The sequence below is a fragment of the Ranitomeya variabilis genome, chromosome 2, assembly GCF_051348905.1.
Source record: "Ranitomeya variabilis isolate aRanVar5 chromosome 2, aRanVar5.hap1, whole genome shotgun sequence".
NCBI classification, from domain to species: Eukaryota; Metazoa; Chordata; class Amphibia; order Anura; family Dendrobatidae; genus Ranitomeya; species Ranitomeya variabilis.
The window spans coordinates 291,134,610-291,150,446 of NC_135233.1; the positions used below are offsets into that span (position 1 = coordinate 291,134,610).

The window sequence follows — 15,837 nt, forward strand, 5'->3', positions numbered from 1 at the left end:
TATAGTCCCTTACTGCCTATGGCTTTTTAGCAAGGTCCTATCTCTGTCCTTTATTGAAGTGGGACACAAACCCGTATGACAGGTGACTCGAGCCTTTTTACAGGGTCTCTATCATGACCCGGGCTCTATGTGTCACTGTGTCTCCTGGGTATTAGGGCAGACAGGTTACATGTAGTTCAGCTGTCCTACCGGTTTCTGCTGTGCCTCCTAGAGTATGACACAACCTCGGTCTTCCGGTTACCGGTATCTGCGCTCAATCAGGGATGCAGCCCAATCACAGCTATTCTCCCCTGCTGTCACTCTCCTGTGCTTCGCTCTCCGACATGTTTGCTACAAGCTGTTCTTCCTTCTGTATCTCGCTATCTGGGAGCTACAGCACCTCAGGCTGTACAGCCCCACACCCGTCCTTTTGCTGGAAACTGCTCCAGTCTGCTGTCTGCAGTGTCTAGCACCAACTGTCTAAATCTTCCTAACTGCCTAGCAACTAACTCCTCCTCCCGACCAGAGAGAGCAGCTCCCCTGAAGTCGGGTGCAGAGCTCCCCCTTCTGGCCTGGAGGCAGAACGGTGTTGTATGAGCTAATTACCTGTCAAAAGAAATCCTCCATCGCTTCCAAGCGTGACTTCACTCTCCCCGTGACGAAAGCAATGCCACCATGACAACCAGGACCCTGGGGTGTCACACTAGCGTGAACCGACCCTTTTAACGCAAAATCAACCCTTCGAATTCTTTGTATAGCTGACTTAGCTTTGTTAAGTCCCAGTATATTATGTACCTTCCCATCACTTAAAATTAACCTGTCAGCAGGACTTTGCTCAGTAAACTACAGACAGTGTCAGGTCGGTGCCATTATACTGATTAAAACGATACCTTGGTTGATGAAGTCCGTCTTGTGGTTGTTCTTTAATCTTTATTTTCAGTTTTGTGTCAATGAGATTCTCGTGCCCAAAGGTAGGGCTGTTGTATGTGGTGCTCTGATTAGATATTCATAATGCAGACTGCTGACAGGTCACTGATCCCTCACTGACCTGCCCCTGAGTTTGCATAATGAATACCTAACATACTGAAGAAAGAGACAAAAAAAAACTCTTCTGCAGGCAAGTGTTAGTCGTGGCACCTGCTCTGCAGCATAATTTCATGGTTAGTGTGGTAATAATACATTTTCTTTTAGGACACTGTGTGTGGGTTACTGTGCACAATCCTGCTGACAGGTTCCCTTTAAAAACATTTAGCAGTTCACAAGTAGGTTCTCTCAGTTTAAAGACGTTGTCTACTACTCAGACAACTCAATCAGCGTGTTTGCCCTGAGTAAAATAACAACACTTATACTCAATGCTGGTGCTGGTGCCATTTCAGTGGTGTCAGCACCACTCTCCTATGGCGCACCATCAGTAGCAGCTCTCGGATCACAGCTACACCGACAGAAACTACTGCGCAGGCGCGGCGGGTGACATTTTCAAATTGACTTTCTTTCCTTTAGCTGAATAACTAGAATAAAACATATTACTGGCACACAAAACATGCCATTTTGCTGCAGAGCAGGTGCCATGGCTAGCACCTGCCTGCAGAAGATTTTTTGTAACTTATGTATAGATATTCATTATGCAAACTAGGGGGCAAGTCAGTGAGGGATCAGTGACCTGTCAGCAGTCTGCATTATGAATATCTAATCAGAGCACCACATACACCAACCCCGCCTTAAGGCACAAGAATCTCATTAACACAAAACTGAAAATAAAGATTTGTGTTGATCTCTGTAGTTTGTTTCCACTGCTGCCCTGATCACTGTAGCCTGTTTCCACCGCTGCGCTGATCTCTGTAGTTTGTTTCTTCCACTGCCCTGATCTCTGTACTTTGTTTCTTCTACTGCCCTGCTCTCTGTAGTTTGCATCTTCCACTGCCCTGATCTCTGTAGTTTGTTTCTTCCACTGCCCTGATCTCTGTACTTTGTTTCTTCCACTGCCCTGCTCTCTGTAGTTTGCGTCTTCCACTGCCCTGATCTCTGTAGTTTGTTTCTTCCTCTGCCCTGATCTCTGTACTTTGTTTCTTCCACTGCCCTGCTCTCTGTAGTTTGTTTCTTCCACTGCCCTGATCTCTGTACTTTGATTCTTCCACTGCCCTGCCCTCTGTAGTTTGTTTCTTCCACTGCCCTGATCTCTGTACTTTGTTTCTTCCACTGCCCTGCTCTCTGTTGTTTCTTCCACTGCCCTGATCTCTGTACTTTGTTTATTCCACTGCCCTGCTCTCTGTGGTTTGTTTCCACTGCTGCCTGATCTCTGTAGTTTGTTTCCACCACTGCCCTGATCTCTGTAGTTTGTTTCCTCCACTGCCCTGATCTCTGTAGTTGTTTCCACCACTGCCCTGATCTCTGTACTTTGTTTCTTCCACTACCCTGATCTCTGTAGTTTATTTCCACCGCTGCCCTGATCTCTGTAGTTATTAATTTCCACCGCTGCCCTGATCTCTGTAGTTAATTTCCACCGCTGCCCTGATCTCTGTAGTTAATTTCCACCGCTGCCCTGATCTCTGTAGTTAATTTCCACCGCTGCCCTGATCTCTGTAGTTTATTTCCACCGCTGCCCTGATCTCTGTAGTCTATTTCCACCACTGCCCTGATCTCTGTAGTTTGTAGCAGTGAGACCAATTACTAAGCTCATCGGCCCTGCTTGTGTGGACAGCACAAGCCGCTTAACTAACGGATTGACTGCAAACAAGAGATCTTGGCAGCAATGGGGTCACATTGTTGGACCGGGGGAGGGTAATACTCAGTTTGTATTTTTATAACCACTGCAGCTTATAGCAGAAACTTTTCTGAAAAGTGACAATCCCTATAATGAGTTTGGCACATCTTCCTTGAGTCTGGGACTTAGTTTAGCCTTTTTACAATTTATTGGTCAAACCTCGCATGGTTAATTCTGGACATTTGTCCATAAAAAGTATAAGGCGAGGTCTACACGTATGTTGCCACGCTGGGAATCGCGGTGTCACATTGCAGCGGACTTCCTACTGGACTAAGTCACAAATGTTCTCAAATGGATTTTGTCGCCGGTGACAAGCGATCCACCTGCCAGACTTCAGCACACATTGCGTGTGACTTCTCTTTTTACAGGTTGCACAAGTGCTTTTAGTTGCACGACTTGTCTGATAATTGAGAACACGTAGAAAAAAAAAGGTCATGCCCATATATTGGGAACACCTCGGATTATATAAGTCAAAAAAGCTTTATTGGTAGGAATGCACAGCACAAACAACAGTTAAAAACACTAAAATACATACAGATACCTATACAAGAAACCATACCCTAGTATAGGGGCAATGATGACTAGCACCTAGAGTCCCCTTCCCCCCTTCTTTTTTCACACAGAAAACAATATGCAAATAATGTGCAAAAAAAAGCAAGCACGCAAAATATGTGGAAAATACAAAAACTGGCTCCTAAGTAGTGAACCATACAGGTCTCAATATGCATATATCCAGACACAATGTGCAGACGAGAAATATATGTGCCTAAACCGATGTCATAGTACCGTATGGGTGCAAAAAGATGTTAGATAACATCCTTGCAAAGAGAATGCAATGCACAATGAACGAAGATAGGAAAGCAGATGGGGACGGCAAAAAATAAAGCATGCCAAAACCTGAGGATAAATATACCCAGATACCAAGAGTCCAGATATTTGGAGACGGAGCCAGCATAAGCTGAGAAAAGGTCCAAACTTTAGACCCCAGTCCAGAGCCTCTCACCTAGCCAAATCAGTTCTCATGCTTCGCACTGACCAGGGCCAACAGCCCGAAACACCATGTCTGTGAATTGAGATACTGATTTGGCTTTTATCCTAAGGGTACCGTCTCACAGTGGCACTTTGGTCGCTATGACGGCACAATCCGTGATGCTCCAGCGTCGCTCCATTATCGCTCCAGCGTCGTAGACTGCGGTCACACTTCGCAATGCACGGCGCTGAAGCGATAATTTCATGACGTATTTGCGATGTAGAATCAGCACACAGGAGGTGGAGAATATCGTGCACACCTTTGTTACACGATGCGATCATGCCGCCACAGCGGGACACTTGACGACGAAAGAAAGTTTCAAACGATCTGCTACGACGTACGATTCTCAGCGGGGTCCCTGATCGCAGTAGCGTGTCAGACACAGCGAGATCGTAAGTATATCGCTGGAACGTCACGGATTGTGCCGTCGTAGTGACCAAAGTGCCACTGTGAGACAGTACCGTTAGTCATATTGCATGACTCGTTAAAGGGTTGATTGTGACTTATAGGATCGCTACTTCCAACAGGTGGTGCTATAGAGTTTAAGTCCTCTTTTTCTCAGAAGTGGCAATTTGCATATAGGTCCAAACTTCACACTAATATGCTGCAAGCTGTGGTAGAGTGGCCCCTGCAGGGAATGGTCGGATCCAGCTTCAGAGCAGCGCTTACAAGCTCTACGGAAAAGCACTGTGCTCCTAGGTTACCAGCCACCACCGCTAACCTGGAGAGGTGGTCGGTAACCTAGGTGACGAGCTGTGTATAACACACTTGCAATCCCTTGGCTTGTTAGCGCGGCACCCTGCTTGTCTGTACCGGCTCTTTGCTAGTTTTTTCCTATAGATGAGAAAACCGAGGAGCCATAAAAGCTGCAGACACAGCCCTACAGCCCGAGGAGCACACGTCAGTCTCCTCCAGGCCGCCATTTCTGGTCACCTAGTGTCGGCGGAAAGAAACTTTATTGAGTCTTTCTACACGAACATATGGAGGCCACGGCGGGACAGCCCGGTGCCCTCTCGCTGCCCGTGGAATTCCTCTTCCTGTTTACAGTCCCTCCCTCATCAGAACTGCACGTAGGCAGCAGGGAGCCGCCGCCATGGTTGTCGCGCAATAACAACATACGCCATCAGCATGGAGGCGTCTCCGGAGCCGCCACAGAAACATTACGCGCCACATAAACCGGTCAAGTCACCTCAAAAGAGTCGTGTATACTGTATTCATCCGCCGTGTAATGTTTAGAAACGCCGCGGCCTGGGGGAGGCAGAGGTCGTGCACTGCGCATGCGTGCCGCGCCTCCGCTCCATTCTCCTCAGCGAGGATCACTTCCTATTAACCCTTCATGTAGCACGGCAGCCAAACACAATAATGGCTGTTCAGCAGCCATTGTGTGCGGGGCAGTGGTCACTCAGCAGACCCTGGCGTGTCCTCACACAACATCCTAAACAATGAGATCCTGAACTGAGGCAGAGCTGCTTACTCAGCAGATGTGCTGAGACCATGTTAGAAATGTCAAAGAAACCCCATCTGCTGCACGGTTACATGCGCCTGCCATAGAAGTGTATGGGGCAGAGCGGTGTGCGACTTCTGCCCCGGTCCACAGTCCACTGAGCAGAAATATGGGCGGACGTTACACAGTACGTGTCCCCGGTCAGCCTCGGCCTTGGGGAATGTCACTGACGTTTTATCAGGTCCGCTGAGGACCACCGGAAAAAGCGCACCAACCGCTCCAAAGGCTCATTCCGTTCATTTCTATGTAAAAGTGACATTTTTAGGTTTTCCACCACTTCAGCTATCAAAAAACGCCAAACTACATAAACAAGTAGCCCGACCGTTCCTCATGGCTGGACAACGCTCCGTATTGTACAAGGCAATGGGAACGATATCCATGCGCCCAGAGGTCTTCAGCGTTTTGTCAGCAAATTCACCTAAAAAAAATAATAAAGCAGCTCACATTTACTTAGTGGATGTAAAAAGACATCCTCCAATTCTCCCCCAAACAGATAGAAAGATGGTGGAGGCACATGTGGCCTCCTATGGAGGCTGGAACACATTGGTGTGCACGCTGGCTGGGTTCAGAAGTCCTATGGCTATTGCGGATTTGATAAATCCGCAGGGCAAAAACAGCGCGATTTTCCTGCGGATTTATTGTGGATTTACCACGGTTTTTGTGCGGATTCCACTGCGGTTTTCTATTATGGAGCAGGTGTAAAACCGCTGCGGAATGTAAACGGCTGCGTTTCCGCTCGTTTTATTCCGCAGCATGTGCACTGCGGATTGCATTTCCCATAAGTTTACATTGTACTGTAAACGCATGGGAAATCGCTGCGGAAACATAGCCTGACAGTGCGGCACGGACACCTCCCGCATGCGTGCTACCGCGGTTCTGTAGTGCAGTCATTGGGGTGAGGCGATTTTCCAGATGATACACTTCTCAAACAGAGGGAGAAATGACCAAGTTGGAAAATGGCACCAATATGCATAAAACCTACTGTTTTGCTGGACACCTCCATAAAATATACAGATGCTCAGTTCTAAACCTGTTGGGCTAGTTAGAAGATACAAGTACTGTAGTTAATAAAAATAGTCTATAAAATGAATCCAATTCCGATATTATAAAAATAAAAGAAAAAAAACAACATTGCAGCTTTGGTAAAAGAGAGCTGACTCCACATTGGCTGTGATGGAGGAAATGATGTCCTACCCCATAGGGAGGGGATTGTAATGCGCTCATTGTGGATGGCATACACTCCCTGCCTCCGATCCCATTGTAGTGGAAAGTCACAGAAGAGCTTCCCCCGCATATTACACCAGCAAATAACAGAACCACAGGAATCTGGTGTAGACGTAAACATGGGGCCCTCTGAATAACACCAGCTTTCAATCCCTTTGTACCCATCAGACTAAAGCTGCATTTACATTGCAAGATAACTGTGAACAAGAGTTAAAAAGAAAAAGAAGCATCATTTCATGATTACCTTGATGCCGATCACTCAATAAGGCCGGAGTCACACTTGCGAGTGCAATGTGAGAAACTTGGTCATCAATACCTGGCACTGCCGCCGGCACTCGGGATCGGAGCCTGCGGCTGCATGTATTTCTATGTAGCTGAACGCTCCGGTCCCGAGTGCCGGCGGCAGTGCCAGGTATTGAGGCGCGAGTTTCTTGCATTGCACTCACAAGTGTGACCCCGGTCTAAAGTAGTAAAACTCTTGTTTACCGCGTGAAATGATCTTTTGACTAGCAAAAAAAGAAAAAGTGCTTAGCTGTGCATGGTCCTGTGCAAGACTCGTGCTGCCGAGAACCATGGTGGCCGAAGTGCCGATGCCGAGCCGAGCGGTCTATGACTGATCTAGTGCAGATCGCTTCTGGTTTGCCTGTTTTCACCGTTATTAGACGACCGCTGAACGGTAGAGGTTTACTGATCGGCATCTATACCGTGTCCCAGGTCAGTCCGTCTAAACCGAGCCTAACTACAGCTTTATCCATTGGCACCAATAGGTTTAACCGTCAGTCTAATGTGTAGGGGGCCCCCGGACAGATGATTTTTGGGGGAGTTAAGAATGCAGCGTGTGCGATTTCAGACCCTCAGAGATAAGCCGCCATCAGTGATGTCCTAGCAGTGACTCAGAGAAGAGGGAAGGGCTCAGCAAAGGGAGAGCTCCTGTGTATGGGAGAGTTGGGTGATCAACTGTCTAATTTGTATGGGGGGCTTAATTCTGAAGGCTCACTCTTATGTATACAGGATGCCGCCCCATAACAGCCGCATGTATTGTGATCTCAGTTTGGTTGCGATGACCCACAAGGCTGTGATGCGATGGGATGCAGTGATTATAGCTGTAAGAATGGTGCAGCGATAAAATACTAGGGTTATCCTGTCATTTCTATTAGGTAACGGATGATACATGACTCATTAATTGGCGTGTGGCCTTCTAATTCCCAGGGATACCCTCGTTAGGCCGAGGTCACACTACTGTACAGCATCGGATGGGATAGGCTAACGACGATCGGAGTCTGAGTGTCAGTGCGCTGATCCTCTGGCATGGCAGAATCGCAGCACAGGTGCAGAAGAGACAGGGACATGAATTGCTCCATCTCGCCCATTGCCAGCGTCCCAGAGTTTGGTGTATTGAAAATAAAATTCTATATTGTTTGCATCTTAAAGGAACTCTGGTTGCGACTGTTTATCCTTGGGCGTCCGAGAGAATCGCACTGCACGGGGCTGAGAGCCGAGCCCATAGACTTGTATGGGTGTGCGCGATGATCCCATTCCCGCAGCATGCTGATATTGCCCAATAGAGCAACACTGGGCCGAGCGCTGTATGATTTTTTATCGGATTGCACTCGTCCGCTTTATTCGCCTGTGTTGCAGACATGTCCTATCTGGCAGCACCAGCAGAGCACATGGAGCTTGTAGACGCGGTTTTCCTACAGCTCCTTATTTCCGCCTCCATCTCTCAGCTTTTACCAAAACTTTTCTTCCTCCTGGCACCTCTAGAGTTAATCGCCTGAACACATCCGTCTGCTCGGAAGGTGGCGCTGCGCCCCAGCAAGAGCCGACCGATCCCTTGTGACCACCAGGTGGCGCCTGCGCGCCTCATTCGACTTGGAGCTGCCGAGGAGCGAACAACTCGAGCCGAGCGCAAGCCGCGGCCAAAGCGCGTCCTATTTATTTTGTCGGCCTGGATCCGGGCTCCGGGGCTTCTTCTTCCGTGGTCTTCCGTCTAGGAGTCGCGCACGGCTCTTTTAGTTGGGATTAAGAGGCGGCAGTGGGACGAGGCCCTCCCCCGGGAGGCGCGCTGTGTGGGAGACGAGGTAAGTTGTAAAATGGCGGATACGTGTGTGGAAGTTTTCTCGCTGCGGCCTTGTTGTTGAGGAGCCGAGTTGCTGCGGCGCTTTTCTCCGCTTGCTCCTGCTCTCGTGGAGGTGATCGGAGATGGTGTTGGGGCCTGGGCAGAGAAGCGGCGGTGTCCGGGGGTGGGGGGAGGCGGAGAGAGCGGCGGGGGGAGTGTGGAGGACGCGGCCTTCCCTCCTGGGCTCTGCCCGGTTTCCCGCTGTCCGGAGACGTAAACACGGAGAGGCCTGTGCCGCTGAGCGACGCCCGGGCCAACGAGCGGGAGACGCATTTTGGCGCCAGGGAATAAGACGGTGGCGGCCTGTGTGGGCAGGAGGCGGCGGTGGTGGCGGCGTCCTCCCCTGCCCGTGTGCACAGCAGCTGCTCCGCCGGCGCCTCTCCCGGGAAGCGCAGTCTCACCCGGGAAGCCGCCTCCACCAGCCCCGGCGGCCGCTCTACCTCGTCGGATATAACCTGCGGCCCAGCCGCATCATTGATTCTCCCCGGCCGCCTTAGCGCCTGACCTCTGTTATGGTGGCCATATTGGCCGGGCCTCTGCCCTGATCAGTGTGCAGGCGCCATGGAAGTTATCACAAGTTGTTAGGAAGACGTGACCATTGGGTGCTGTGTCAGTGGGAGCAGTGTGGTGGATGTACTGTGCCATTCCTAGGGTTGTCAGGGGGCTCTAAACTATGGGTTGTCAGGGGACTCTATGTTATGCCGTTACCCGAGTTGTCAGGGGGCACTATACTGTGGCATTCCTAGGGTTGTTGGGGGGCACTATACTGTGCCATTCCCAGGGTTGTCGGGGGGCACTATACTGTGCCATTCCCAGGGTTGTCGGGGGGCACTATACTGTGCCATTCCCAGGGTTGTCGGGGGGGCACTATACTGTGCCACTCCCAGGGTTGTTGGGGGGCACTATACTGTGCCATTCCCAGGGTTGTCGGGGGGCACTATACTGTGCCATTCCCAGGGTTGTCAGGGGGCTCTAAACTATGGGTTGTCAGGGGACTCTATGTTATGCCTTTACCCGAGTTGTCGGGGGGCACTATACTGTGGCATTCCTAGGGTTGTTGGGGGGCACTATACTGTGCCATTCCTAGGGTTGTCGGGGGGCACTATACTGTGCCATTCCCAGGGTTGTCGGGGGGCACTATACTGTGCCATTCCCAGGGTTGTCGGGGGGCACTATACTGTGCCATTCCCGGGGTTGTCGGGGGGGCACTATACTGTGCCATTCCCAGGGTTGTCGGGGGGGCACTATACTGTGCCATTCCCAGGGTTGTCGGGGGGGCACTATACTGTGCCATTCCCAGGGTTGTCGGGGGGGGGGGCACTATACTGTGCCATTCCCAGGGTTGTCGGGGGGGGGGGGGCACTATACTGTGCCATTCCCAGGGTTGTCGGGGGGCTAATTATGGTGCACTATTCCATTAACGGAGTTATTGTGGGAGGGTGATCTACCGTTGGGGTCGGCATGCGGTACTGTGCCATTACCAGAGTTGTTGGGGGCGGCATGCGGTACTGTGCCATTACCAGAGTTGTTGGGGACGGCATGCGGTACTGTGCCATTACCAGAGTCGTTGGGGACGGCATGCGGTACTGTGCCATTACCAGAGTTGTTGGGGGCGGCATGCGGTACTGTGCCATTACCAGAGTTGTTGGGGGCGGCATGCGGTACTGTGCCATTACCAGAGTTGTTGGGGGCGGCATGCGGTACTGTGCCATTACCAGAGTTGTTGGGGGCGGCATGCGGTACTGTGCCATTACCAGAGTTGTTGGGGGCGGCATGCGGTACTGTGCCATTACCAGAGTTGTTGGGGACGGCATGCGGTACTGTGCCATTACCAGAGTTGTTGGGGGCGGCATGCGGTACTGTGCCATTACCAGAGTTGTTGGGGACGGCATGCGGTACTGTGCCATTACCAGAGTTGTTGGGGGCGGCATGCGGTACTGTGCCATTACCAGAGTTGTTGGGGGCGGCATGCGGTACTGTGCCATTACCAGAGTTGTTGGGGGCGGCATGCGGTACTGTGCCATTACCAGAGTTGTTGGGGGCGGCATGCGGTACTGTGCCATTACCAGAGTTGTTGGGGGCGGCATGCGGTACTGTGCCATTACCAGAGTTGTTGGGGGCGGCATGCGGTACTGTGCCATTACCAGAGTTGTTGGGGGCGGCATGCGGTACTGTGCCATTACCAGAGTTGTTGGGGGCGGCATGCGGTACTGTGCCATTACCAGAGTTGTTGGGGGCGGCATGCGGTACTGTGCCATTACCAGAGTTGTTGGGGGCGGCATGCGGTACTGTGCCATTACCAGAGTTGTTGGGGGCGGCATGCGGTACTGTGCCATTACCAGAGTTGTGGTGGGGTTGGGGGTCTCTCTAATGTGCAGTTACCAGAGTTGTTAGCAGGGGACACTTTACTGTTCCGCTACCAGAAATGTTGGGGCGGTGCACACTTTACTGTGCCGTTGTCATAGAGGGCGCTCTACTATGCTGTTACTTGAGTTTTGGGGGTGCGCACTACTGTGCCTTTGTGTGTGTGTGTGGGGGGCTCTACTGTGCCATTTTCGGAGTTGTGGGGGGGCAGGTGTGCTTCCTATATTTGGGTGACTTACATGATGGGTATGTGGGTAACTGATCTGTTGAGTGTGGCTTCCTCTCCTGTAACTGAGGAGGTGGCCTGTCACATGTCCCTGTAGTCACACACGGGGTGTCTCGGCACCTGTTGGGTGCAGCTGTCGGGACACGCTGGGACTTGTAGGTTCCGGTCGTTGCTGCAGATGTGCTCACACTGTTATAGACAGAGAAATAGAATCTGAATTATGAGGATCACTTCCTGATGTTACAGGACCATCAGTAGGATTAGGTTCACACAGGTTGGATTTTCTATCAGTGTGTTCTGTTTGTGCAGAAGGCTGTGGTCTTGTTTGTTTATAAGGTTTTTTTTTTACTTTGGATCAAACTTTGATTTTTGCTCAATAAACCCCATCCAAAATAACGCTATAAACCCAGTTGCTGTGTTCTACTGGCCTACATGTAAATTGGTTCACATTTGTTATGGGGAACATGGTCCCTTTAGCCACACCTTACTGTTTACTATCGGCTGTGGTCACCTCCCTGTCTCATCCTATTGTTATGGGATTAATCAGCAACCTATTAGATGTAAATCCTGTCCCATATAGAGAAGTCAACAGCTCCCTTCCTGTTTGCTCTTTGTGTATGTGGACAGGCAAGGCTGCATGATTTGTCTGTGCCGGTTTTCTGCAGCCATGAGGCTCTGACTGACTGTAGCTTCTGAAATGAATTATTGTTTTTTCCATTCACTTAGCATTACTTGCAGCTGACTGATGTTGTCAAAGGGAGGGGCAGATGGGGCAACCTAACTGCGTCACACCACCACCAGCGCCTTTAGGGAGCGTCTGCTTGTTTGCTGCCACCCTCCTGTTGTGCTTGTTATTTGTTGGCTGTGTTGAGTGGGTGCGGTTACAAGTTTGTGTCTCTTCCACTTACTGGCTGCTGGTTCAGGGCTCCTGAAGATTTGCTTGTTTCCTTGCTGAGAAAAAGAAAAACACATTTTATACTGCATAGTGCATTCAGAATGAGAATAATCCGTGACTACGGAAAAAAGTGAAGCTTTGAATGTCATATAGGCAAGGAGTGTGTTACAACATGCCTGATCAGAAAGTGTCTGCCAACAGCATATTGTGTAAAGGGCAGAAAATGTAATTGTAGGTCACAGCGCGGAGCTTTTCACTCCTCTGAATTGTTATCCACAATCTCAGCATGTGCTGACTGCTGTTGGCAATGCGCAATCCAGTAAATGGTCTAATAGATGATTAGCCTTGTGGCGTTCGTCCGAGAACCCTCTATGAAGAGGAACACATGGATTCATTTACCATATTTGCCAAGGTTACCGTCATTTTTCCTTTTAAAATTGTGTTCTATAAATATCTTTATGCAACAAAATAGTTACATTTCATAATTGTTTTTCTCCCATATTGCTTTTTATAAACAAACAAGTTTTTTTTTCCCTAAGGAGCTGAAAATGCATGAATAAGCAATCAGTTCATCAGACAGTCTACTGGTAAACATAAAATGTAGACCCCCAATTTAGACGACTTTTTCTTGTCGTGTAAGAAGAAGTGACTCATTTTCATCATAGTTCAGATTTTTGCGCATATGTCACTTTTTCTCCCTGACAAAAAACAAACAAACGCTGGTTATATATACTTGAGCTGCTCTTCACAAACATGGAAACGGATGGCTAAAACATGCCATCACTGTGCTGCCTGAGTTTTTCTTTGACCGATAAACTTGAATAGGTGAGTTTGATTCACAAATAGAAGCATAAAGGGACAAGTCTCCACTTTTTTTTTTTTGAAGATACTTTCCCAAAATCCAGACCCATGAGCAGCCCCATAGACTATATCAGAGGTCCCCAACGTTTCTGACCTTGAGAGCCACATTCAGCACTGAGAGAGGGTCACAAGCCACATTCATCTCCCGAAACCCTCACAATAGTAGCAACCAAAGCCCCCATTACAGGCATAATGGTAACCCAAGCTTTTCCACAAAAATAACCCCAAAGCAGTATACTAAGATCCAGGGGTTCCCACAATACCCCCCATTTAGTATTCTCCTATAAAGCGCTCCCAAGACACTGTCGCATACAGCTCAAACACCTCCTTTGACATTTGGTATCAACTTGTCTCCATCATACCAAATTATCTCCAAATCCCTAAGACCAGTATATGTGCATCCAGATCTGCTCTTCTATGCAGGGTTGCTCACAAAATTCACCATTTTCAGATGTGCTCTTCATACCCGTTTGCTAGACCTGGAGCTAATGCACGAAGCTGGCAGACAGCAGCGAGCCACAATTCATGGGACGGCGAGCCACATGTGGCTCCCGAGGGTTGAAGACCCCTGGACTATATGAATCAATGTAAACAAGAATGACACCTCCATGTCGTCTTTCCTTTTTAAAAGGTGTAGGCAATCAATCAATATTAGGATAGAGGAGGTCGGACTTAATTAAAAAATCTGTGTTAGTGATACACATTGCATCCCTAACAACGCTCTGGGGACAGTTTAGATTCCGAACATGACATGACGGGTTCCCTTTAATGTAATGGAAGTAGGTCTGGGCAATTGCCATAAATACATTTGCCATTGAAGATTGGTTTAATTATGATTTTTAGCAGAATCTAAAAATTGATTTTAGTCTTTCCTCCTCTTATCCTCCTGGCTAGTGGGGCAGGCAATGTAGGAGCAGCTTAAACCTGAGCGGAAGCTACGCAGGGAGAGTGAGCTAGGAGAAGCCTGATGTCCAGTAGGAATTTCAGGGCAGGAGGCGAGATGCACACACCCTCCTCACCGTTTTGTTTTGTCTTTTTGTGTTGTCTGTCATGTGCAGGAAGGTTATCGTTGTCACATGTGCCCCCTTCTGTATTTGTGCCCTGTGGCTTCTCACCACTGCTTCTTGCCTTCCATAAACTGCAATAAGATTATTTCTTGGGGTATGTTTCCACGTTCAGGAAACGCTGCGTGTTTGACGCTGCGTAGAGCCGCAGCGTCAAACACGCAGCGTCCAGATGTTACAGCATAGTGGAGGGGATTTCATGAAATCCCGTCTCCACTATGCGGTAAAACACGCAGACGGCAGACCCGCCCAAACGGACATGCGGCGCGTCTTTTCAGAACGCAGCATGTCTGTTTACAATGCGGCGACGCTCCGTCGCCGCGCCGTAAATTTACCATAGACTATCATTAGATGCGATTTTATCGCATCTAATGATTAGTCACATGCGTAGAAACTGCGTACAAGCAGCTTACTACGCATGTCTGCCACCTCACCTGTCCCGCCGCCGGAAGTCCCTCGTCCACTGCAGTTCTTGCGATAACTTATGTTATCGCGAGAACTGCCATGGACGTGTGTTGTGAAATTGGATTTTGGGCTCCCCCGGTGGCCACTGGTGGAATTGAACTGGTGTGCATCATCCCCTCTGTTCACCTGTTTCCATCAGGATGTGGGAGTCGCTATTTAACCTTGCTCCTCTGTCACTTCCAGGCCGGTCAAACTGTTATGGTTCTCAATGGCAAGAGAACATAGCCCAGCAAACATGAGTACTAGCTCTTGGAAGGATGGAAACTAAACTGACCATGAACTAAACCTGCCGCACAACTAACAGTAGCCGGGTAGCGTTGCCTACGTTTTTATCCCTAGACGCCCAGCGCCGGCCGGAGGACTAACTAATCCTGGCAGAGGAAAATATAGTCCTGATGGAAACAGGTGAACAGAGGGGATGATGCACACCAGTTCAATTCCACCAGTGGCCACCGGGGGAGCCCAAAATCCAATTTCACAACAGACGTGACCGGGACTTATCTCCGGTCACTAGTCTGGTTCTCGCAAACAGCTGATCAGCTGTTTGCGAGAACGCTGTAGTGTAGGTGATCTCTGGAGAGTTATCTCCGGCGATTATCTACCGGCCCTGCTACATCTAGATGTCAGGCATCCAGATGTAGCAGAGCCGGACTCGTCTACACTGTGTGCACATGCACCACACAACATAAACTTACAACATACACCATGCAACGACATGCGACAACATGTGATATGCGACAACATACGACATGCAACATACACCATACAACACGTACATACAGTACATACATATAGACATACAGTACATTAAACATAATCACATACTCACCATCACTTGTCACTTTGCTCCCCGAAGCCAGTGTCATCTGTAAAAAATATTAAAATAATAAACCGACACTATACTCCCTGATCCGCAAAAATCCAATTAAAACGAGTGTCCCACGCTCTCCATCAGCTGATGCTACCGCTCTCCAGGGGCTCCAGGAATACAATGAAGGAAGGTATCCTTCCCCACTGCATTCCTCCGCCACTGTAAAAAATAGTCCCTAGTCTCACTTGTGGCACTGCTGTGTGAGAGTTCCCACGCAGCAATGCCATAAAGTGAGACCCTGAACTGAGGTAACCTCAGTGATACACTGCAGGAGCCATTGTCTCCTGTCAGTGTGTCACTGGAGGGCCTATAGACCAGTGACATCACCAGATATCACTGTTCTATAGGGGAGATCGTCGTGGGACACACGTTATTAATTGGACTACGGCAGACAGGTAGTATACGGTTTATTATTTTACGTTTTTTGCAGGCGCTGAAGTATGGTAAGTATGGGTAAATGAAGAATATTAAAAT

At 49.2% G+C, this 15,837-nt stretch overlaps 1 protein-coding gene across 2 annotated transcripts in view; it reads left to right on the forward strand.

Annotated features, from left to right (window-relative positions):
• Positions 1 to 8,307: 8,307 nt before the first annotated feature.
• STAG2 (STAG2 cohesin complex component) overlaps positions 8,308 to 15,837 on the forward strand; it is a 221,829-nt gene continuing 214,299 nt past the window's right edge. Inside the window, exon 1 of one of the 2 annotated variants that reach the window (XM_077285110.1) lies at positions 8,308 to 8,579. The gene's annotated coding sequence lies outside the window, so the exon portion shown is untranslated. The remainder of the gene's footprint in view (positions 8,580 to 15,837) is intronic. The other variant, XM_077285109.1, reaches the window with a different exon arrangement.